The sequence below is a fragment of the Nelusetta ayraudi genome, unplaced genomic scaffold, assembly GCF_046127955.1.
Source record: "Nelusetta ayraudi isolate G7.1 ecotype Tasmania unplaced genomic scaffold, CSIRO-AGI_Nayr_v1 ptg000135l, whole genome shotgun sequence".
Lineage (NCBI taxonomy): Eukaryota > Metazoa > Chordata > Actinopteri > Tetraodontiformes > Monacanthidae > Nelusetta > Nelusetta ayraudi.
In genome coordinates, this window is record NW_027466185.1 from 792,897 (window position 1) to 799,648 (window position 6,752).

General features: G+C 41.6%; 1 long non-coding RNA gene across 1 annotated transcript; it reads right to left on the minus strand.

Moving 5' to 3' along the window:
* Positions 1-5,935: 5,935 nt before the first annotated feature.
* LOC142876990 (uncharacterized) lies at positions 5,936-6,459 on the minus strand. The gene is made up of 3 exons (XR_012923764.1): positions 6,358-6,459; positions 6,091-6,184; positions 5,936-5,978 (listed from the first exon to the last, which is right to left on the minus strand). It is a non-coding gene; the product is annotated as an uncharacterized LOC142876990 (long non-coding RNA).
* Positions 6,460-6,752: the final 293 nt, after the last annotated feature.

The following is a 6,752-nucleotide window of genomic DNA, read 5'->3' on the forward strand; positions in this document are numbered from 1 at the left end:
TAGAAATTCGCGACTTCAATCAGATCACAATACAATTCTTAAATTAAAGTACGAATATAATACTATTCTTGGAGATCAAATAGGCAACCTACTATTAAAACTTAAACGGAAGCACTTTGAGCTCGGTGACAAGCCGCAGAAGCTGTTGGCAAGACAGTTAAACGGAGAACAAGCAAAGTGGGCTATTCATAAAATAAAATCTAAATCTGGGGAGATGCTTACGGACTTAAAGGACATCAATAATCGTTTTAGAGAATTTTACTCAGATATTTACACATCCAAATCAACAGCGACACAGGAAGACTTTGAGCAATTTTTTGATTCACTTCACTTTCCAAAGCTGGACACAGCATTTAGGGAGAGTCTGGACTCTGATTTCTCACTCTCTGAGCTACAGGATGCCATTAGGGCATTCCCCACTGGTAAAGCGGTGGGCCCAGATGGGTTTGGGCCAGAGTTTTACAAGGCTTTTCTTGGGGACCTGTCACCCTTTCTTTTAAGAATGATCCAAGACACGTTTAAAAACAAACAGCTTCCACCCTCTCTCAGTGAAGCAAATATTTGTGTTTTACTAAAAAAGGACAAGGACGACACAGACCCAGGTAGCTATAGGCCTATTGCCTTATTAAACTATGATCTGAAAATAATTACAAAAGTTTTAGCTAACCGACTCGGAAGGAATGTAGCAAGTATAATTCATCCAGATCAAACAGGATTCATTCCGGACAGATACTCCTTCTGCAATGTCCGCAAAATTCTTAATATTATGTATGCAGACTAGGGCAAAAAGGACAGAGCAGCTATATTGTCTTTAGATGCTCGCAAGGCGTTTGATATGATAGAATGGCCTTATCTATTTGCGACACTTAAGAAATTTGGGTTCGGTGACACTTTCATAGAGTGGACCAAAATACTATACAGCAAACCAAACTCTTCCATCCTAACGAATGGGGACAGGTCCAGTCCATTCACCCTGCAGCGGGGCGTCCGCCAGGGGGACCCATTGTCCCCCCTACTGTTCAATATAGCGCTGGAGCCGCTGGCTATCGGTATCAGAGGACATCCACACATTAAAGGTATCGAGTCTGGGAGTACCGAGACCCGTGTGACCCTTTATGCGGACAACCTCCTTGTCTGTTTAGCTAATCCAGTGGTCCCCATTCCAGTCTTGTTAGAATATATAAATGCCTTCGGGAGCATCTCTGGCTACACCATAACTTGGGGCAAGAGTGAGTTCATGCCCCTAACTGACCAACTCACTGATGACTTTCTGACAAGTCTGCCTTTTAGAGTGACAAAGGAGTGTTTCACCTATTTAGGACTTAAACTGACCAAAAGCCCTAGGCATCTCTTTAAATTTAATTTTGCAGAATCCATAGATAAACTTAAAACAAATATTGAAGCTTGGAGAATATTGCCCCTATCTATGATTGGCCGGGTAAATGCAATCAAAATGGTGAGCCTACCCAGGTTTCTATATCTTTTCCAGAATTTGCCTATATACCTAAATGCATCTTTTTTTTAAGAAACTTGACTCTGTCATATTGCCCTTTGTGTGGGGTTACAAATCTCACAGGATATCCAAGGCTCACCTTCAAAAGTCTTCCAAAAATGGTGGTCTTGGACTACCGGTTTTTAAACACAGCACAGAAGTGCTAAAGCTGAGGAGAATCCTTTGTGGCTAAAGTTGGAGGCTGCTGCTGCGGTCAATACGTCATCACTTCCTGCCCTTTTGTTTTCTGATCCCGCCCCAGTAGCCAAACTAATTAACCGTAACTTTATTGTGAAGAACTCTTTACGTATCCTAAGGCAAATAAAAGCAGCTTGCCAGGTTCCTAGTGTCTCCATACATGCACCTATATGTCAAAATCATTCATTCCTGCCTGCTCGACTGGATGGGGTGTTTGCGGCCTGGAGAGAGAAGGGTATTAAAACATTCTCAGATCTGTACATTAACAGCCAATTGGCATCATTTTCTCAGTTAAGCAACAAATTTAATCTTCCAAACTCTCACTTTTTTCGATACCTCCAAATCAGACACTATGTGAAGGAGAATTGGCCACATTTAGATTCTACCCCCACCACCAGTCCTTTCCTTGAGACGCTCCTGCTTGCTCCAGACTCCAAACAGTTAATTTCAAAATTTGTGGGTTCATTTTCTAAGTCAGCTTCCTCTGATTCTATTAGGGAAGCCTGGTCCAAAGACTTGAACTCTGAAATATCAGTAGAACTTTGGGAAGAGGCACTGCAACAAGTCCATCGTTGTTCTATTAACTCACGTCACAGGTTGATTCAGTTCAAGGTGCTGCACCGGTTGCACTACTCCAAAACAAAACTAAACCGTATTTTTCCATCTGTGTCTTCTGTATGTGATAAATGTGAAATTGCTGAGGGCTCATTAGCGCATCTTTTTTGGTTTTGTCCTAAGCTGCACAATTTCTGGTCAGCTATATTCGAACGGATGTCGAAAGCCTACTCCAGAGACATTAGGCCTAATCATGACCTGGCCATCCTTGGATGCTCGACTGTGACTTCTGATCTTCCACGTGACACTCAGGTCGCTCTGCACCTAGGGATGGTGGTGGCAAAGAAGCTTGTTCTCCTAACTTGGAAGTCCACCACTCCTCCTACCTTCACTCACTGGCTCAGCGAGATGCTTTCAGTTATTCGAATGGAAAGACTGCGCCTGCACAAACCCAATGAACAGAACAGATTTGAGAGAATCTGGGGACCCTTCCTGGCCAAGTGTCAGGTGTGATACCTGACACAAACTTTCATATGGTACTTGCTTTAGTTTTACAACTGCAACTATGTTTCCTTTTTTGAATGTAAGATGTCGAATCATTACAGTCTGGCAGCCCCTTTTCTTTTTTTTTTTCTCTCTTTTTTTTTTTTCTTTTCTTTGTTTTTCCTGCTTTTCTTCTGTTTTCCTTTAAGTTTTGTAAAGTTAAGAACTGTAAATAAAATATATATATATAAAAATGAAAATGAAAATGCAGATTGAATGACTTATTAACCATTTTAATTATGAGTCAAATAATGCAGCTTCGTTCTTAAAATGAAAAAGCATTTCTGTTATTATATTCTTATTTTAATTTGGATTATGGTAACTGCTTCCATATAAAACAAATACATCCATAAATATATACAATGTGAGAATTGTTTCTTGCAAGAGCTGTACTTCAACCCATGACCATCGATAAAAGTGTACACATCTAATCGTAAACAATCTGCTGCAACCTGAATTTCCACTTCTGTGTCTATAAACCAGTCACAGCTTGACTGATGGCTCTGAAGAAGCAGTTTCCATCAGCCTCTACATTCTCATTTGTACACGGCGAACCTAATGGGCCATTGCAATCAGAAATTGGAAAACTCGCACGGTCCAAATGAATCTTCAAGTTTTTGCAAAGGTCTAAACAAACATCAACATCAAGGGGAGAGAAGTTACACTCTTCATTGGTCACAGCACTGACAAACTCTACGTCAGAATTATCCATGTCAAAGTGAGGAGTTTTGCTCTTCTGAAGTGACTCACTGTTGCCAGCTGGTGCTGGAATTTTAAACCGTGACCGGTTTCGCCTTGATGAAAAGAACCATGCAGAACCTTGGCTAATCTAATACCAGTGCCATGATCTGCCACTGCATCTTCACTAGTACTAACTGATGATGGATCACAAATCACATGTGCGAGGCGTAGAACGAGCGGAGCAGTCAGAGGCAACAGAAGAAGAAAGAAAAGCCTCCTTAGCTTAGTTGATCTTCTGTGTTGCCTCCTGGACGGTGCTGGCCTCCTCTGGCTTGGTGCTGGCAACCACGGGCACAGCTCTGGTCATCTGCGGCGTCGCCTCCACCTGATTAAAATAAGAAAGATGTGATTTTATGCCAATAAACATAGAAAGGAAAACACTATAGGCTTTATACGATCACGATTTTTGTGCCGATCACCGATCAGTGAGTTTAAATAAACCGATCACAGATCACCGATCCAATCACGTTAGGGGCAATAAATACTTGTTTCTGTACACCCCTTGCCTTCTCACGAGCACCGTCTAAAGTTGTTTGCTTTAGCATCCGTTTCAGAGTTTGCTTTTCTTTTTCTTTCTCCGCGCTGCGTTTCTTAAACTCGACATGCTCCTCCGTGTGTATCTTTTCCAAGTGCCTGATTAAATTTGTGGTGTTGAAATTTTTTGCCAAAGTTCCCCCGCGAGGTACTGTAGCGTTGCATATATTGCAGATTCAAAGAAACTTTATTGTCCGTCACATAGCGACAGTACTCAAAACAGGAAGAGGCACGAAGACGAAAATGAAGGTTTTTGAATCATGAATCATTAGCTCTCGGATACAAACAAATAAACATGTTGATGCTGTGAAACTACTATGGAGGAAATGAGACAGATTAAAAAAGTTTCAACACGACTATGACGTCATTGATTGGAGATTCATGACATGACGCCCGATCATGAACGTTTCTAAAAATGCCAAATATCGGCCGATCCGATACAGCCGATAAGATCGGTGTAAAGCCTAGAAAACACACACAGGTGATGAAGTGGAAATGAATAAGTACAAACCTGCTGCACTGCTGTGACATTGCTGGAGGCAGACTCAGTCATGTGGGCAGTTGAACGTGTTGCCCACACCTGCAAATACAAGGACACAAAGTAACGTTTAAAGAACTGCATTTATTGTCCTATCACAAAGATGCACACAATGAAATACACATATCCCAAATACCAACATGTCACTTGTTTGTTTTGGTTTTTGAGGCAACGCGTGCTGATCGACGTCTCAGGCTGGACATCTGGAAGAACATAAAGAAATTAATTCATAAACAAAGTAACACACTAATTAAACTGTACATGTACTGTACATATGTGATCTTGTGTTGATAATAGGGGTGGGGCGAAACGGCTAACCCACGATTCGATACTGTGACAATATTTGGCCCACGATAATGACAACATCACGACACACGATATCTTCGATATCTTCGAAATTTTGCAGACGATATTGTCATAACCCGGCTCAAGAGTTATGACAATAACGGAAGGGACACTGCGGATTGCGATTAATCAAAAGGTTTATTATAACAAAATAGATAATTGTAAGCAAAATAATGAAATATATGGTGTGTGTTTGTCAGTATTCATCAGTAATGTAAGTGTGGATGAGTGAATAATAGGATGTGGGGTGTTGTCAGGTGCAAAACAGAACAAAAGAAGCTGAGAGTCGGCCAGACGCCCATGGCTGCTGGATGGAGAATGGGGAAGAGACCGAGCGGCACACGCAGTCGGCCTTTTATCCTGCGGGGGGCATCGGCACAGGTGTCCTAATCGGAAGATGCCACTCCCACATCCACCGCTACCTAGAAATGGGAAAACAGCTTGGAGTCACAACAAGTTATATAGAGACAGGGTCGTCACAATATGTGACTGAAAAAGAAAAAAATACCCATAAAAAGGAAAATGCCTGTGATCTTGCATTTATTCCAAAACTTTGTATAATGTACAAACAAACGTGCACTGCACAAACAAACATATTAAAGTGCATGAACATTAATAACTTTCATGGAAACAACAAACACGATTGGGGGAAAAAAAAAGAAAAGAGGGATGAACAGGTTACCTCAACCTCCTGTCCAACAAGAGTCCATTCAGGAGCAGGTCCATACACTGGCATGTGGACAGGACCTGTCACAACCACTCTGGGAGACACCCTGGGCGCTGATTGGTTGTGGCACAACACCCCTGGCATAGGTGAAGGGGGTGCGAGCTGATGGAGCACTGCAGCATGCAGGCGCTCCACCAAAATCAGTCCTGAGGTGCACCTAAACAGAAAACAACATGTTAACACATATTTGTCATATCAAATGAAGAGCAAGTAAGGCTGAAGAAGGCAAAACTTACACCATCATAACACCACCATGTACAGCTGACGAAGGGGGAGGTGATCGGCCATATACACAAATGTTAAACCTGGAAGAAGTGTCACATAATCAATTATGTAATCACACAATTCTAAGAAATATCTGTTAGCACAGTGTCACTGAAGAGAAAAAAATACAACAAAAATATGTATTTTACACACCCATGCGTGCAGCAACACGATGATATACTTGACGTAGCGCTGTTTGTAGTTCTGGCTTGACAGTCAGGCGAGGTGGAAAGTCAAGCACAAACACCTACAAAATAGTTGTATAAAAAAACAAAAAACAAACAAACATAAAAATGCAAAATAAATTCATGAATATTCTTGTTATTGAACTATGGATCATGGAATTACTTGATATTGATAAAACAAAGTGGAGATGACATTCATGTGTTCAAATTTGTTTGTCACAGCAGATAAACAAACCTTGGGCCAGCGGTCCAACACAGTTGCCAGTAGCGCAGCAAAATCCTGGGCGGAGTCTGTTACAAGCCCGTGTTCAAGGTTGTTGCCCGGGGCGAGAACACAAAACCATCCACAAGTGGACAGAGATGTGAATCTCCCACCACCAGAACAAAAACATAAAGAAACTCGTGGCTTGACAAAATCACGACCCATACCTTCTTGTCTGGTTGCTGGGCCTTAAGAACGAACTTGCACTGTTTTGTCAGTCAGGAGCAAAACGGGCCATCTTCGCACCCAGGTCGCTGACCAGTACCGCGCCCTGTGTAAATTGACAAAAAAGAAAAATCTAAATATGTTTTTGTAAGATTTATTTGGAATACAACATAACAACACAGGCAGAACATGAAATCATGAAT